This window comes from Eschrichtius robustus, chromosome 9 (assembly GCF_028021215.1).
Source record: "Eschrichtius robustus isolate mEscRob2 chromosome 9, mEscRob2.pri, whole genome shotgun sequence".
NCBI lineage: Eukaryota > Metazoa > Chordata > Mammalia > Artiodactyla > Eschrichtiidae > Eschrichtius > Eschrichtius robustus.
In genome coordinates, this window is record NC_090832.1 from 16,494,056 (window position 1) to 16,512,977 (window position 18,922).

An 18,922-nucleotide genomic window follows, 5' to 3' on the forward strand; every position below is an offset into this window, starting at 1 on the left:
TTTCTCCCAATGGTAACATCTTGTAAAACTGTAGTACACAGACGTCCCTGACAGTCCAGTCGTTAAGACTCCGTGGTGCCACTGCAGGGCGCACAGGTTCGATCCCTGGTCAGGGAACTAAGATCCCACATGCCTCACAACACAGCCAAAAAACAAACAAACAAACAAACAAAAAACCCAAAAACACTCTGTAGTACAATATCACAACCAGGATATCGACACTGACACAGTGAAGACACAGAATATTCCCATTACAACAAGGGTCCCTCCAGTTGCCCTTTTATAGCCACACCCATTGCCCTGCCTCTCCTAGTACCTCCTTAACCTCTGGCAACCAATTAATCTGTTTTCAATTTCTGTAATTTTGTCATGTCAAGAATTTTATATAAATGGAATTACAGTGTGTATCCGTTTGAGATTGGCTTCTTTGTCATTCAGCCTAATTCTCCAGAGATTCTTACAGGTTGTTGCATGTATCAATAGTTAATTTCTTTTTATGGCCAGTAGTGTTTCCTGTTATGGATGTACCACAGTTTAACCATTCACCCACTGAAGGACAGTGGGTTATTCACAGTTTGGGGCTATAATGGATAAAGCTGCTATTGATTTTTGTGTGAACAGGAATCTTCATTTGTCTTGGGTAAATGCCCAGGAGTGCAATTGCTGAATCATATAGTAATTGCTTGCATAAATTTTTAAGAAACTGCTAAACTGTTTTCCAGAGTGGTCATACCATTTTACATTTCCAGTGTATGGGTGATCCAGTTTCTCTGCATCATTGCCTATTTGGTGTTTTCACTATGTTTTATTTTAGCCATCTGGTAGATGTATAATGATATCTCACTGTGGTTTTAATTTGCATTACCCTAATTGCTAACGATGTTGAACATCTTTTCATGTACTCATTTTGTCATCTTCATATATCCCCTTTGGTGAAATGTCTCTTCATGTTTTTTTGCCAATTTCTAATTGGATTTTTTTACCTTTAAGTTTTGAGAGTTCTTTGTATATTCTAGATACTAGGTATTTGTTGGATATGTTGTTTGCAAATACTTTCTCCCAGTGTATTGCTTGTTTTTTCATCCTGTTAACAGGGTCTTTGCAGAACAAAAGATTTTAGTTTTATTCAAGTTCAGTTTATCAATTTTTCCTTTTATGGACCGTGCTTTTGGTGTCAAGAATAAGAATTGTCTAGCCCTGGATCCTGAAATTTTTCTCCTACCTTTCTTTTTCTAAAAGCTTTGTAGTTTTAAAATTGAAGTCTGTGATCCATTTTGAGTTAATTTTTGAGTAAGATGTAATACTTAGGTTGAGGTTCTTTTATGGATATCCACTCACTCTAGCATGATTTGTTGAAAAGGCTCTGGCAGCTTTTAAAGGTTTTTCTTTGTCTTCGGTATTCTAGAGTTTCACTATGATGTGTCTAGGTATGGATTTGTTTTATTTATCATTCTTGGTATATAATTTCTATGTTTGATGGCTTCATACTTTTCACCATTCTGGAAACTTCTCTACCACAATATTACCTCTCCTCTATTCATTCTATTCTTTCCTTTTGCAATTCCAATCAGTTTTTTGTTAAACCTTCTCATTCGGTTCTTTGAATCTTAACTCTCATTTTCCATATGGTGTTTTCTGAATAATTTCTTCAGGTCTATATTCCAGGTCACTCATTCTTTCTTTCTTCCTATAAACCTAATTGGCTATTTAATCCATCCAATGAATTTTTGATTTCAGTGATTCATTTTTAGAAGTCCCATTTACTTCTTTTTCAAATTTGTATGGTTATTTTTATTTATTTATTTTGATAGGTAAGAAGTGGATTTATTTAGAGAGAAACACATTCCACAGACAGAGTGTGGGCCATCCCAGAAGGTGAGAAAGGCCTGTATGGTTATTTTAAATTTACCTTGCTTATTTATTTCCATTCTGTTTTATTTCCATGGTTACTTAATATTGTGTGGTTTTTTTTTTTTTTTGTTTGTTTGTTTTAAATTTTTATTTATTTATTTATGGCTGTGTTGGGTCTTCGTTTCTGTGCGAGGGCCCTCTCCAGTTGCGGCAAGTGGGGGCCACTCTTCATCGCGGTGCGCGGGCCTCTCACCATCGCGGCCTCTCTTGTTGCGGAGCACAGGCTCCAGACGCGCAGGCTCAGTAATTGTGGCTCACGGGCCTAGTTGCTCCGTGGCATGTGGGATCTTCCCAGACCAGGGCTCGAATCCGTGTCCCCTGCATTGGCAGGCAGATTCTCAACCACTGCACCACCAGGGAAGCCCTAATATTGTGTTTTTGACAATTCCAATATCTAAAGTTTTTGAGAATTTGAATCTTTAGTTCTTTTCTGCTAACTTGTGCATAGTGGATTATTTCGTGTGTTTCTGATTTATTTTTAAATGGGGGATACATAATTTGGGACTCCCAAGGTATCTAAATTGAGGATGCTTTTCTCCAAAGAAGATTTATGTTTGTTTTTTAGGCTCCAGGTGATGCTATCACCTGGGGCCATTTTAATTTCTTGGCTTACTATTTCCATGTGCATACATAGTGTACTTTTGAACCACAGAATATAGTGAGAGTTTACAAAATATTAGGGAAGATAAGTCTATTATTAGGATCTCTCCCCATCTCCATCATTGCAGAGCTGGGAAGATGCCTGCAGATTTTTCTTTTCTTTCTCGCCTCGTCCTTCTCTGATGGTGAGCGCTTCTAATCTCCTGGCTTCATGTGAAAATCTTAGATTCAGTTCCTGAACTTTCTTTCAAGCCTAAAGCCTAGTCTTCATCAATGTCTGTCATCACTGTGGCCTGAGGCTGTTAGTCCCCAAAGCTCTACATCGAGGGCTGGTGGTTTGCTTACCATTTTGTTCATATATTTTTGATCTTGAGGAGTTTCCCCAACTGTCTTACAATCTCATCAACGCGTTTAAAGTACGACTGCTGTAACTTATCTGGATTTCTCTGGCATGTGGCTGTTTTACAGGGAGTAGGGAGAGGGGAATGCGAGTGCTTGCAGCTCAGTATACCCAGTCCACCACACTGCTAAGCGCAGACGTCTCTCCGCTAGCATACAGAATCCTTAGCCACCAATAGGAGAAAACTGTAATGCCATTACATAAGAAGCTATCACCCTGAATATAGAAAAATAAGTATTGTCCACGCAGAAGATTCTAAAATGTGGTTTGAAAGATGAATGAGCAAGAGAGAAATGATGGTTGACTGTGACAGGAGTCATGAGAAGAAGTAACTTACTGATAACTAAAACTTGAATTCAATAGGTTCAGTGGGAAGAGTAAAAGTAGTAAAAATTTCTGAACCTATTGTTTCAAGGAAAAACTATCCTTAATTGCAATAGCTGATATCTTAGGTATGAAAGGCTCTAGTTTTAACAAAGTTGTATGTATGGAAACACTGAGTCCTATTAATCAGAAAGTGTTTTTAATGGTGATGACCTCTAATTACAGTGTCCATCAAGTCTCCTTGACTAGATACAGGGCAGCCATGGTGCTATGTTACTATTACTAACATGTAGGGTAAAGTGACCATGTTTCCTGCTTCTTCTGTTTTGCTTCTCTAGGTTTTAGGTGAACTCTTAAAACCAGGCTCCAGTAATATCTTACTTTTGCTTAAAAAAAAAAAAAAAAAAAACAAAAGTAAGCCATAGGTATATATTTTTATCTTTAAAAGGAAAAAAATAGTTATTTTGCGACAAAATTGCTCATTCCTTGTAACTTTGCTGTAAAGTTTCAGGTTTGATCTCCCTTACCAGTTAAATTTTCAAAGATTTTGATCAGAACTATTAAAGGCTAAAAGAAGAGAAACTTTAAATAGGTCCATACTTTCACAAACGTCTTTTAGTAAATTGGTTGCTTTTTATTACTGAAAGATATATTTCATACCTATGTTTTCCACTCATCATAAAAAATGTTTAATCTCGAATATGACATTTCCTACCCACCTAGATGGAGTCACAAAGAATGCAGTATAGATAGTAAAATCGAAATCACAGAAGACTTACCTTTCAGTAGCTGTTGCTATGAAACCATGTTTTGATGGGAAATTTTAGAGAAGCTTGTGCTTCCTGTTGTTAAATGATAGAATATGGAGATCCCCTTAATTTTCAAAATTGCCCTTTTTAAAAGGCAAGTAACCTCAATTATTCCTTCTAATGGGACACTCTTTGTTCTTACCCTATCTTACCCACCCAGGACTGCTAATTAGGTTTAATTTTATCTTTGCTTCCTCTCCTATTCCTCGTGCATTGAATGGGCAGATGGGCAGAGAGATGTTTTATGTGCAATTACAAGGTTGTATTGCTATTATTTATTTTACCTAGGACACTAGGATGCTCAAGATACATAAAGAATCGAAAATATGGTAACTTACGAGTAAGAGAGCTTACATAAAATGAGAAGTTAGAAAAGTGCCTCTTTGTTGTTGTGAATCTAGAAAAAGACCACAATGACCTCTGGTTCCTGAAAAAGAGAAAAATTTTGTTTAATTTTGTTTCCTCCAGGCAGTGTGATCTGGTGGAGAGAGCTTGGGATTCCAAGTCAGAAAACAAGTCAAAAGGCAAGAGGTGGAGGGAGAGTAATATGGTGGTCTGACTAAAGCAGAGGGCTGTGAAGCAGAGAGCATGGAAAGGCGGGAGGAGATCAGGGAAGGGAGTGAGCTGAATGCAAAACTGGGAAGCTTGGACTTGATTTGCCAGGCAGTGGAAAAGTAGAACATATTCCTAACCAAGGAAGCGACACTGGGATAGTTGAAAAAGTTACTCTGGGAGTTGTGTATAGTTACTCAAGGGTTGGCACCGATTTCCTCAGATGGCACTGCATATGATTCATTTGTCGTCTATTGACACACAGCCCCCAATCCAGATTTACATCAAAGCAGGCTTCCCAGGGGAGACGATGTATATATGCTGACGCCTTCTGTGTTTGATATCCAAATTGGTGCAGATCGTGGAATGGGCCACCTAATAAAATTTGTAAAAGTCATACTATCTTGGCGACATAATCACTCATTGGGCATTATAGAAAACAATTCAAATATCTTTGGAACGGTGGTAGATGGACATGCTTTTTGTAAAACTTTGAGATGGTGTAGGGTCGGAATGGAGACCCCCTGACTGAGGGGTGCTCACTTTGTACTGTGTTGGTGGGATGTGTGCGCAGGGCTAGCCTGGAATCGTCCTGAGAACAGGCACCTTGTCAGATTCATCTCTGCACATCTGACACGCAGGAGAGTGCCTCACCTCAGTGGGAAACCAGCCCACAGATTCTGCGATCTCAGCAGATGGCAGTAATGTGTTTTTAACTTTAGCATAAGTGGTGTTTCATTATTATGTTGATAATTATCTGCTACTCATTCTCTGAAAATTAACCAAAGACACACACTCATGGCCTTTTCCCCTAGCGTATGCTTATGGGAAAGAATGTGACAGGCCTCCCCGTAAAACCTGCTTGATCTTCAGGCTTGTCTAGATGTCTTCTCGCTGCACACCCCCAGCGTGTGTAGGCACAGGCCGTGCTGCATCATGTGCAGACAGCCGCTCCTCGGCCGGCCAGCCAGCCCTTGGGCACAAGGACTCAACTCTTCCCGCTACACAGGAGGGTGTGCTTAGCTTAGTCAGTGGTTACCGCGGCTAAGAGCCCCGAGGGAAGGCGTTTTGGGGGTTAAGGGGTGTATTCGTTTCCTAGGGCTGCCATTACACATTACCACCAACTGGGTGGCTTAAAACAACAGAGGTTGATTCTCACAGTTCTGGAGGCTAGAAGTCCAAAGTCAAAGTGTCAGCCGGGCCGTGCTCCCTTTGAAGGACCTAGGGAAGAATCTTAACTTGCCTCTTCCTAGCTTCTGGTGCTTACAGCTGCATCACTCCAATCTCTGCTTCTCTTCCCCTGGCCTTCCTCCCTGCAGCTCTTCTGTGTCTCTGTATCCAGATCTTTTCTCTTATAAAGACACTAGTCACTGGATGTAGCGGCCGCCCTCATCCAGTGCAACATCATCTTAGCTTGATTACATCTGCAAAGACCGTATGTCCAAGTAAAGTCACGTTCACAGATATTGGAAGTGAGGACTTGAACATATCTTTTGGGGCGGGGCACAATTCAACCCACGGCAAGGAGTGAGGTGTTGCAAAGTTCAAGAAAAGCCTCTGCAGCACTTTGGCCAGAGGCCAGAAAAGATGCTGTTAAGAGAATACGGAGCTGAGCCTTAGAGCCCAAGTTTCTAGACGTAGAATGTGCTGCAGGTGTTCAAATGTGACCACTTACATCTGCTGTCATTAGCCCCAGAGTAATGCTTTGTCTTAACACATGTACCGTCACTCATTCTATGCCCTTAACCTGGGTTCCTCTACCTGTTTCCCATAGACCTCACACCTTTTGATTCACGGTCTCTCTTCCTTGCAATGGCTAGAGTGTTAGACCATCTCATATTTCCCTCAAGGCTTTTTTGTGAGAGAACTACGGACTCCAGAAAAGGTGGGTTCCCCAGAGTCAACTGAAACTGAAACTGTGGTTGCAGCAGCTTTAGGGAGCTTTTCCAAAATGCCAACTTATTATAATTACATAGATGCAATCTCATGATCTAAGTAGAGACTGTCTCCAGGACCAAACACAAAGGCATTCGGGCCCTCAGTCAACAACTCAGACACTAAACAATAGGGCAACGAATTCGGTAACCAAAGTTGGAGAAAGAGTAGGGTCAGTTGGACAGTGCCCTGGAAAACCGTTACTTTTCTTACTTCTGGTTGGTAAGAAGGTCTGAGATGCTTCAAAGATTAGAGGACCTTTGAAAGGCCAGGCTCTTCTCTTGATAACTTCGGGTACTCTGATACACTTGGTTTTCCCAACCTGGTAGCTTCATGACGGCCCAGAAATGGAAATCACGACAAAACAACCCATGGGTGAAAGAACATATTAATGATTCAATTAATTGTATTTTTAAAAATGAAAATGCTTCCTAAAAAAAAAAAAAAAAAAAAGCTTGTTAAGTTTTTCCTGAGCTGGGTTGTTTCCCCTTGAGCCTGAGCCTCAGCCACAGGGAGCTGGTCATGCTTCTTTTTCCTCTGAGCCTCTGCCCAGATTTCCCTCCATCTGGAATATCCCAGAGAACCCAGCCTTCTCTCGGGACACTCTGGCCTATCCTTCAAAGTCAAGCAAGCCACCCTCTCCCCCGCAAGGCCTCCTCTGCCCCTCACGCAGTCAGTACTTCCTCCTTGATGGAACCTCTTGTCCAGCAGTTCTGAATCAGGGGCGATTTTACCCCCCAGGGGACACTTGACAATGTCTGGGCCCATTTTTAGTTGTCACCATGTGGAGGGTTGTGCTGCTGGTATCTAGTGGGTAGAGGCCAGATGAACGTCCTACCCTGCACAGGGCAGCACCCACAGCAAAGAATTATCCAGCCCATGACATCAATGGTGCCGAGGTTGCTTTAGTCTAACTCTGCTTCACACTAACATTGACATTGTCTCTGTCATTCTTTGTTGACAATCATGTCACTCAGGGGGCAGAAACTGTTTAGCTGGTGTTTATGTTCTCAGCCCGGTGCGTGGTGTGAAATGAAACTGAAATGAATTTAGCAATTTTTTTTTTTTTTTAGCAGTGTTTTTATTGCCTTGATCCCTGCAGTTGTTTATGGTAACATCTCAGGTGGAACTCAAAGAAAGTGACACATAGATTTTATTTAATAACAAAAATTGTTTTAAATGCACAATTGTTTTAAATTAGATTATTGGGCTAAGCCAATAACAACTGAGGTTAGATTATTGGCTAAGCAATAGAACAATGACAGCGGCTTCCCCACTTGCTTCTGGGTGGATAGTGGATGTACACTTCCCTGTTGATGACCCAGAGGGTTCTTCTACTTGTCTCTGTAACCCTCTGACAGTTTTGTGGTGTCCCCTGGGTGCTAGACTTTGCCATCCTAAGTTCTGGTAATCCTATCTTCATTAAAATTTGTGCTCATAATAATAACAGCTAACTATTAAGCACTTACTCTATGCCAAGCACTGTTCTAAGCACTCTATGTGCATTAATTAATTTAATTATCAGGATATCCTTGTGAGATAGGTGTAATTATTATCCCCATTTTACATATGAGGAAATGGAGGCACAGGGAGGTTGAATAATTTGCTCAAGGTCACACAGCTAGTAAGTGGCAGGGCAGCCTGACTTCAAGTTCATGACACCAAACTGCCTATCCTGATAAGCTTAGGGCTTTTCTCATACAATTTGTAAAAAAAAAAAAAAAATCCAGATCATGATAAAAGATCTGATTATAAAAAATAGAAACTTACAACTTTAGAGACAATATAGGAAAATATCTTTACAATCTCAGGACAAGGAAGGATTTCTTAAACAAGATTCAAGAAGCACAAATGATGAAGGAAAAGCCAGTAGATTTGACTACATGAAAGGAAAAATATCTGCAGGCCCCAAAACATCATGAACAAAGCTAAAAAGACAAGCATTTGACTGGGAGCTGAAAGTTACAAAAGATATACATATACAAAACATATACAAAAGATAAAGGATTAGTAGGAAGACTATATGAAGGTTAATACCAATTAATAAGGAAAAGACTACACGGTAGGAAAATGGGCAATAGAGGGAAAAAAGAAGAAAACTGTACTCTCCATGAACATATGAAAAAATCCTCAAGTTCACTAGTAATCAGGGAAATAAAAGTTAAAATAACCATGAGAAGTGACATACCATTTCTCACACATCAGGTTGGCAAGAAGCAAAAAGTCTCACAGGCTCAAACGTTTGTGGGGTGACAGAGAAACAAGAACTCCCACGCGCTGCCAGCGGGGCAGTCTCTGGGGAGGAAGCTGCGTGACCTCCCACAGTGCTGAGCCTTTGCGCGCCCTAGCTACAAACAGCTGCACCCTGTTGCAGCTCACCGAGAAAACAGATCATACGATAAAAGACTGTTCTTGGTGCTCACTGATGCTATACTATACATAGACGGGAGGTAGCCAAGCCAGGGGTCCTGCCCTGGGTCCATCCGCAGGCTCCCAGGGTCCGGGAACCACTGAAACAGCCCATGCCATCTGCCCACGCGTTCGTGTGTTCCTCCCTGGGGAGGGTCTGTACCCCACATTTAGGAACACTGTCTCAACACCTCCAGGCTGCTTCCTGAAAGTACAGACCTCTGTCTCTTACCACAAGGGCCAGAGTGCAGAAAAAATAGCCTCAGGGCAGACTCAGTGCCAGTCTTAAACAGAGCAAAAGAAGGAAGTGTGCCACTGTTCTCCAAGCCTAATAGCTTTAGAGACGTGTAGACATGGACCCAGTTACCTCTGCACGTGGGAAGCTGCTGTCCTCTTTTCAGTCTATCGTAGACAGAGTCTAGTTTGGGGTGAGTGATACAGTACCTAAAATGGTAACCTCTGGCAAGTTACAACTGGGGAGAAATAATCTAAACAGTGGTGCAAATCTTTTGGCTTCTCAGAGTGGTGGCAGCTAAGTCATTTTAGCTGTAGAGGAATCAAGGTGAGGTTTCTTTAAATCAGATTATGTTATGTAAAGTCACCAGATGGTGGCTCTTTTCTTAGGAAGCCAGCTAAGTAATAATTTTTCTGGTCTACATAACATCTCCAGGATTTCAGACACAGAATTCTAGGATCTCTGCCAAATACTTAACTTGTCTGGTAGTTGAGCAGATTCAGGCATCTTTTTGGCGAAACTGTTTGCTGCTGGCCACTGTGGTGCCTGTCCTGTGCAGAGGTGCCACTCACCTGGGGTTGCTACAGATCAGGATTCATAAGTTTCACCGCCCAGGTTCATCTTTTATTAAGTTCACAGCATGGTGGCACTTGACAATCTCCGCAGAGAATTCCTTCCTTGATGGGTTTCTATCCTGTACGTAAAAATATTGTGGCTCAGAACCCAGTATTTGGGAGAGATGGTCCAAGGAGCCCTTTGCAGTGTGTGGCTCTGAGTTCTATAGCTTTATTCGGCTAGACAGTCAGAGAACAAGGCTCTTGGACGACGTTAGGTCATTTCCCCACAGAAACCCTCTCCTGAGTTGAGGTGTGACAACTCCGCTTTGACGGCGGCTTCCAGTGAAGAAGGGGCATTTGACGGCCCATGCCTCTTCTACAGGACTTGAGCTGAAGATATTGTCTGATATGTTACTTAACATAAGGACTTAGATTGCTCCTAAAATTCAGTACCAGGAAAATATTTACTTCTCTTGAAAACCGTGCATGCTTTACTAGGGGTGTGGGAGCTGAGAGGCTACACATGACCATGTAAAGAGTGTATTTTGGGGATTTCCCTGGTGGTCCAGTGGGTAAGAATCTGCGCTCCCAATGCAGGGGGCCTGGGTTCGATCCCTGGTTGGGGAACTAGATACCACATACATGTGGCAACTAAGAGTCCGCATGCCCCAGCTAAAGATCCCTCATGCGGCAACTAAACATGCCTCAATGAAGATCCTGCAACTAAGACCTGGCGCAGCCTAAATTAAAAAAAAAAAAAAAGAAAGAGTGTATTTTGGAGCCTGATGGCCCTGGGTTTCAATCCTGACTCAACCACTTACTGAGTGAACTTGGGCAGTTTAGTTACCCTTCCTCAACCCTGATGACCTCATCTCAAAAATGGGAATAATAATTCCTATGCGTAGAGCTATTGTGGGGATTAGGAAACTTTGATGGAAAGTTAGCAAATATACTGCAGGGGCTGAACAAATGGCAGTTGTTTTTAGAAAATCCATTGTGCCCAAAATTTCAAAGCTATGATTAGTGTTCAAATGAAGTGACTATTTTCATCCAGTTTCTAGTACATGTTCTTTTTTTCTTTGAATGATTTCTGATTGTACTTTTATTCTTTTATTTTTTATTATTTTTTATTTTATGAATTTTCATCATTTAAAAAAAATTGGAGTATAGTTGATTTACAATGTTGTGTTAGCTTCAGGTATTCAACGAAGTGACTCGGTCATATATATATATATATATACACATATATATATATTTCAGATTCTTTTCCCTTACAGGTTATTACAAAATATTGAGTATATTCCCTGTGCTATACAGTAGGTCCTTGTTGGTTATCTATTTTATATATAGTAGTGTGTTGATGTTAGTCCCAAACTCCTAATTTATCCCTCCCCTCCTCTGATTGTACTTTTTTTTAATTTAAATGATCCATTCTATAGGTACTTTAATATTCCAGACTGCGTCCAATCTTCTGTGGGAGACAGATGGGGAATAAATAAAGAAAAGCAGCAAAAGTCTGGTAACTTGTGACTTCATTTCCTCAGCACCAACTCCCAGGATCTAAACTCAGCTTGACCATCTGGCTGACTGTGTATTTCTGGACAAGTCACTTTAGGGGCATTGTCATTTGCTGGCAGGTGGGCTGCCGTGGGATTTGATTGTGTTCCTTCCTCTTATTCTGACGCCTGATGGGCATCCTCCAATGCAGGAAATAACCACAGAGCTTGGGGTCTGTTGCCTGTACCCGTTGAGGCTGCAGCAAGCTGGGCTGCAGGACGCTGGGGTCACAGTGTCCAGGGTCGGGCTCCTCCTGCCACAGTGAGAGAGAAGCGGCTGCACACCCCATACAGGGCTGCAGAGAGGGGAGCCCAGGGCCATATAATCCCCAACAGAGGCCAGTGCCCTGATCCTCGAGCTGGAAGGACTTTGTGACCTGCCAGGGACCCCTGTGATGGCAGGGACTTGCCCACACCCCCCTGCACCGAGTCTCCACAGCCATGTCTGTTCTCTCCCTGCCCTGCCCCCTCTTGGCTCCTGCATGCTGTAGTTTTGTTTGTGAAGTTGTGAGCACCCATCCTCCTAAGGAGCATCTAGTTTCAGATGCTCTTCTCCTCTGGAGACATGAGTGGGAGCAGCTGTGTCCACTGTCGGAGGCCAGAGAGCTCATGCTTTTGTCTGTGGCCAGCCCTGCCCTCACAGAGTGCGTTTTGCATGTGGTTGTTGAACTTTGATTCAGTGACTCATGCTGAGGCGCAGGCTTTATCTCCCTACCTCATCTGATTGCTTTCTTCCTTTCCTTCTTTTTTTTTTTTTTTTTTTTTAAGTGCAAAGCAAAACTACCTTTGCAGCTGAACGTGACTCTGGTGAAAGGAAGTGGAGCTTTGGCCTGAAGTGGTTCCCCGGGCCTCCGGGACACCTGGCCAGCTGGGAGGACAGCGTGTGACCACTGCTGAGGGGAGCACAGCATACACTGTGAGGGCCCTCGACACGCCCTGCTGGTGAGTGCATGTCCCCTGGCCATCCTTCAGTGTGACAGAACGCTGTCAGACTCAGGTCCAGGGGTGGGAGGAGAGAGAGCGCACGGGGAAGGGGGGGAAGGATGGAGGGCAGTTCTTGGATGCGTGGCATCCTAGCAATATCATCTCCTTCAATTACTTTGAGAGCTCAGCGGAAAAAAATTAGGTAAGCATCTTTAATTTCCTTTGGGTGAAATCTTGCTCATTCTAGCAAAATTGTAGTTAATGTCAAGAGGGCTTTTGTGTACCTCCCTTGAAGGGTTGTCATAGGACTGAATGAGAATTTGTCAAGCGTGAGCACCATGTCTAGCACATAAAAAAATTCTCAGTAAGATTTCTGTTATTATTTTAAAAAAGAGGGCTTTTGTGGGAGAAAGATTAATGAGAGGAAACTCTTCAGTTTAAGTAAAAACTCTTGCTGTGGTCCTTGAAGATGTTTTAATTTTATGAACTCAGAAGGGCTAGAGCTCTCAGGCACATCTGAAACCTGTCTCCGTGCTCTTGAAAGTATCTTCTAGACTAGATGTTTTTGGGCAGGTGTCTAGTTTCCTGGCAGATCAGGAACGTTTGGCAGTGGCCCCAAATGCCGTCTCCTCTAGAGGATGACACTGTGGGCTTCAAGAAGGCCTATGAGGACATGGAAATAAGTCTTCACCTGATGTCAGTGAATGTAATTTTGGCCAGTTCCCTGGAGCCATTAGAATGCTTGGCCATGAACCTTAAGATATGACCTCTTCTCCAGGGCCAGACATTGCCAAGGTGGGAGTGCCAACACCTGGCACGTGAATAGGTTGGGAGTGGCATTTTTTTTTTAACATCTTTATTGGAGTATAATTGCTTTACAATGTTGTGTTAGTTTCTGCTGTATCACAAAGTGAATCAGCTATACATATACATATATCCCCATATCCCCTCCCTCTTGCGTCTGGGAGTGGCATTTAGTAGAGGGTTCTGTTTTAAACTTTGCTTCAGAGTTGCCCTGGGATACCCATCAGGACTGTAACTACTTGTGTGTACGCCCGAAGTAAACTACGACAGCACACAAGAGCAGGAGACACGTTTGAGGGGAAAACGAAAGGCCAAGCCAGTCCCCCCAGGCTCATAGCTACACTATTCACAACAGCCAAAACGTGGCAGCAGCCCAAGTGCCACTTGGGTTGCTTGAGTGGATGGATGAATGGATAAACACAATGTGCTATATACGCACAATGGAGTACTATTATTTCCTTCCTTAGAAAGGAAGGAAATTCTGACACCTGCTACAACATGGATGAACCTTGAAGGCATTATGACAAATGAGATAAGCCAGTCACAGAAGGACAAATACTGTATGATTCCACTTATATGATGTACCTGGAGTGGTCAAATTCATAAAGACACAAAGTAGAACCGTGGTTACCAGGGGTTAAGGGAGGGGGTGGGGACTTGTGTTTAATGGGGAGAAACTTTCCAGTTTGGAAGATGAAAAAGCTCTGGAGATGGATGGTGGTGATGGTTGCTTAATGCTGCTGAAATGCACTCTTAAAAATCGTTAAAATGGTAAATTTTGTATTTTGACTATTTTGCCACAATTTAAAAAAATTATAATTCCGTTTAAAAAAAAAAAAAGGCCAGACGCAAACCGCAAATCTCATGCGCTGAAGTCTTTGCCTCTCTGTGACTTCCTCAAGCTCTGACAGCTTCCCTGAGGGCCTCTAGATCTGAGCTGAACCAGAAAAGTTCAGCGGGCACTCTGTTTAGAACTTTCTCCTCAGCGTGGCGGGCGACTTCTGATGGGTGTCTGTGGTAGGTTTCCCTGGAGCTGGCAAAGGCGACCCAGGAACGGACTTGGGGGTCAGTGTCATGTGTTGAATGAGGGCTGGCCCTGCTCTGTGGCCGCCGAGCGGCCCTGGACTGCACCCTCTGGCGGGAATTGGGACGCCCTTGGGAGTCTAGTCTCTCCCATCCATTAGCTGTGGGATCCTGGGTACACTATCAAAACTTCTCTTTCCCTCAGTCTTGCCACCTGCAACGTGAGGAACTCTTTCCACCTCCCAGGGACTTTGGGATTTCCCAAAGGTGACATACCAGCAGGCACTTGTAACTAGAAAACATAGTGCCCACGTGAGCTGCTGTTTCTCTACAGCTCTCACCCTCTCATTTGCTCATTCTTCTGTTTCTCATTTAGTTTTTTCCTTAGGGGCTCTTCCAGCCAGAGGTTACAGCCTTTTTGGCCCAGAGCCCCTCCCTCTGGATTGGCTGATTCTAGAAGACCTGATCTGACCCCCGCTGTTCCACTGTGAGGGGCCCCTCCCTTCCTTTCCTGCTGTTCTGTCAGGGCCTGAACCCACCTCCACAGCCTTGACACCGAGCACAGAGCAGCGTGTCACACTGACCGTTGTCAGAGCTCAGGAGACTTGGGAAGATTCTCAAAGTGTTGCTAATCATCTGTGCTGTTTGTGACTTCCAGTCAAGATTGAGGAAGAAAACTAAGATGAAATTGTTCATACTTTCAGGTCTTAAAAATAGAAAGGAAAAAGTAGCTGCTGGCAGTGGTGCAGCTCAAAGACCGTCACAGCTGAAGGGGGAGGGTTGTGACCTGAGGCTGCGGAGAGCAGCCTCCCACCCCCGTGTTCTCCCTTATTTGGAAATTTTATGAGGAAACGAAGTTATTTTAAAGTCTCAAGGGGGGAAAACAAGCCTCTGAAGTAGGTGAATTCTTTCAGTTAATTTCGTGTAAAAACAGCCCTCCTGTCCCACACGCAGCCTTTCAGAAGTCTGCTCAGAAAGGGAGCCCTGTTGAAACTTGAGGGTTCTGTGGGGAGCTGCCAAGGTCAGGGTCCCACTCCCTCTCCCCCGCCCCAGGTGGAAGGGCCAAGTTTTTTCGGTTTGAAAATGTTCATGTTTCTGTCATACCAGCACGCAAAGTCACAAAACAAATGTGGACTCTCCTTGTAGCTGTTACTTGGTGACCCAAGAGGAGTCACCTGACGCAGTCGTATTTTGGTTTTTCCATTTCTGTGATGGCAAGGTGTTGCCTCCGTCCTGAACACAACTCAAAGCAACCCATTATTTTGGGCATCTACTTATGGTCAATCTCTGCCATTTAGTAGCTGTATAGCCTTTACTCTGTACCACTCTGAACCTCAGTTTCTTCATCTGTGAGAAGGGAGTACTTTTACCTACCCTGTCTAACCACCAGGGATGATGGGAAGTTCAAGTAAGAGTCTCTACAAGAAAGTGACGTGGAAACGAAGAACAATGTGAATACAAACTTTTACGTTCGTGTTGCCTGTACTGTCTTTCTTCTCTTTCCTTTTCTCTCGTTTGTGTTCCCTCCCCCTTTTCTTTCTTCCACCCGTCCTCTCAAGCCTCCCTTCTCTCTCTCTTCCAAACCCAAATAAGTTCTACAGAGCAGGCGTAAGCAGGGAGGGGTGGAGGTGGGAGCGACTGGGGCCATCAGGACTGGGAAGGTTTCTCGGAGGAGGTGACAGTGGGGTTCAGTCTGGTGGAGGAGGGGCAGGCGCTCCGCAGTGGGAAGACCCCGAGGGGAGGCCTCCAGGCCGGAGAGACCAGGGTCTTTCAGAGACAGTGAACAATCCCTGCTGTGAGGCTGGCCTGCCGGGCGGGTGAGTGTCCCCTTCCTCCGTGGACATTGGGCCAAAGCTGGACCCCGGCCCAAGGGAACAACCTTCCTGAGAGGAAAGGACTGGCCACTGGTCAGGGAAAAGGTGAGACCGGACTAGAGGTACGTGGCCGTCGAGACTGGAGAAAGGGGTGCAGCCGTTGTGAGGGGCCTTGCCTCTCATGCTGAAGGGTTTGACATCCACTCTTAAGGACCCCAAAGAAATTTTGCTTATGTGGGCTATAGCTATCTATGCATATGTACCTTATTAGAAACTAAAACTATGAAATTTAAAAATATTCATATATTTTACAATCTGAATAAACCAATTATATTAATATAAATGATGTATTTTATGAAAAAGAACTCTATTTTCCAAAACCCCCAAAATTTGTAAGAAGACTGGCACTGATTTACATTTTTGCAAATCTCTTCAATAGCCAGCTTAATAGAAGACCACTTGCTTCTCATATCTGCTTCCACATTCAAGCTGTCACAATATCACAACGACACGTAGCCTCTGGGATACTTCATGGTACGCTCATGAGAGGATGAGAGTGAAAAAAACCCAAATTACACCTAAGCATTATTATGGAAATAGTTTTTACCTTAAAGACTCCCTGAAAGGGTCTTGGGCTCCCCCTGGACCCCACTTTGAGAACCACTGAAGCGGGCTCAGCAGAAGTCTGGTGAGTGACAGCATTCTGAGTTCCCACAGCACTTTATCGAATAGCCTGCAGGGCATTTATCTCCTAGATTTACAGCTATGTGTGCCTGGTGCTTAGCAAGAGGTCTGAGCCAGGAGTGCAGTTGTGCGCTCGTTGATCTAGGGGCTGGTGGAGGGCATGAGGGGGAGGGAGGATGGCCTGGGCAAGGGCCCTGACATTGAACAAGGGAGCAGAGGCTAAGGAAAGAGCTGGAAAGAATTAGGAGGAGACCCAGGCCAAGTTGTACAACCTAAGGGAGAAGAGGGTTTCAAGAAGGAGATGGTCCAAAATTTTTGGATTTAAAAATCACAAGGAAGGGAGTGGTCCACAGAGTCAAAAGTCGCAGAGAGTTTGCCTGAGGTGAGGAGCGTGAAGGTGCTGTTGGATTTGGCAGTTAGGATGTCACGGTGACCTTGGGGGCAGTTCTGGTGTTGCAGCAGTCAGTGGGCCAGGTGGGTGGGAGCTGACAAGTGGAGGCTGCAGCAGAGACCTCTCCATCCAGGAGGCTGGCTTACAAATGCCCTCGACCTGCCAGCCCCAGGCATTGTGAGTCCTGCTGGGGTTCCAGCACTACAGGAAGAGACCCTGCAGGAGAAGGGGCGGCCATGTTGTGAACCCAGAAGAGAGAATGTTGCAGAGGATTCCAACAGGAGACTAGGAACTGAGGGTAAAGGACCTGTAATGCTGAGAAGAGGACGAGGTGAAATGATAGATGTGTGTGGATGTGCGCTGAGCATGACGTGTAACAGGGAAAAATCGAAGACCGTCTAAATTTCCATCATTTGGCATATGGATAAGCACCATTCATTCATTCATTCATTCAACAAATATGCATTGAGATTCAGCTGTGCCAGGCACTGTTCTAAATGCTGGGGTCACGGTGGGCAGCAGAACAGGTAAACCGGCAGGGAAAGATTTCCAAAATGCCTTTTTAGTAAGAAAAGTAAGTTGCTAAACAATAAGTCCAGAATGATACGTGAAAACAACCTCCCTTAAACAGTATATGTGTGTACCTATTAGATATGCAAGTAAATGCACAGAAAAAACTCTAGAAGGAGACAGGAGAGACAAGTGGGATTTGGGGTATGTATGAAGAGACTTTATATCTTTTTATTTGCTATACTTCTACATCACTTCAATTTTTCACAGTCAATATATTTTCATGATTATTTCTATATTTTAAAAGGTTTTTTGAAAGATGTAGGTCTCTGTGAGTAGAAAAGAGAGAGGGACCCGGTCTGTCCAGAGTGTTCCCTTTGGCTGAGTCATCTTTTTCTTGTAAACGTCTGTCAGGCTGCAGCCCACTGCCCAACACTACCCCAAAGGTGTAGGCCAGGCAGTGATGGCTGAGTGGAAACGATCAAATTTGGGTTAGGACCTTCTATTGTAGAGGTTCAGTACGATCTGAGTTAATTGCTAGGGAAAGCTGTGCCAGTGCACAGAGCTGACTTTAGGTCAGAGCGTTGTGTTTCTGGGAATAGAATTCACCAAGGGGCGTTTTCCCCTCTTTAAGCCAAGGAGCTGTATTAGTTTGCCAGACCTGCCATGACAAAACACCACAGACTTGGTATTTATTTTATGTATGTATAACATGTATACAATCGGCCCTCCATATCCTCGAATGCAACCAATGGTGGATTCAAAATATTCGAAAAAAAATCCCAGAAATTTCCCAGACCCAGGCCCTGGAAGGCTGAGCCCCTCACCTGCTTTGGCCCTGGAGAAGCTGTCCCGCCACCTGTCCCCCTTCCTGGCCTGGTGGGGCCTGGCTGAGGCGCAAGACTGACCCACGGAGGAAGGGGGCATCTGCACCTGCTGCTGCTTCCTCTGTCGTGGCTAAACCCCGTTCCCCCTGCACAGCTAACCAAACTCAAAGAGTTCCCAAAGCCTGAGACCTGGGCCATTCAAGCAAAACTTAAATTTCCCACGCCCTGGCAACTATTTACAGGGCCTTACATTGCATTAGGTATTATAAGTAATCTAGAGAGGCTTTAAACTACGCCGGTGGATATGCTTAGGTTGTATGCAAATACTAAGGCACGTTATATAAGGGACTTGAGCATCCACAGAATTTGGTATCTGCAGGGGTCCTGGAGCCTACCCCCCACCCCCAATACCAAGGGATGACTTTATAGGTATATTTTAAAAATTTTAATTTATTATTATTATTATTATTATTATTATTATCATCACCTCCGTGCAGTTCAGGTGGCCAGAAGCCTGAGATCACAGTGTCAGTGGGGCTGGTTTCTTCTGAGGCCTCTCTCCTTAGCTGGTAGATGGCCTTTTTTCCCCTGTGCTTTCGCATGGCCTTCCCTCTGTACCCAACTGTGTCCAAATCTCCTCTTCTTATATGGACACCA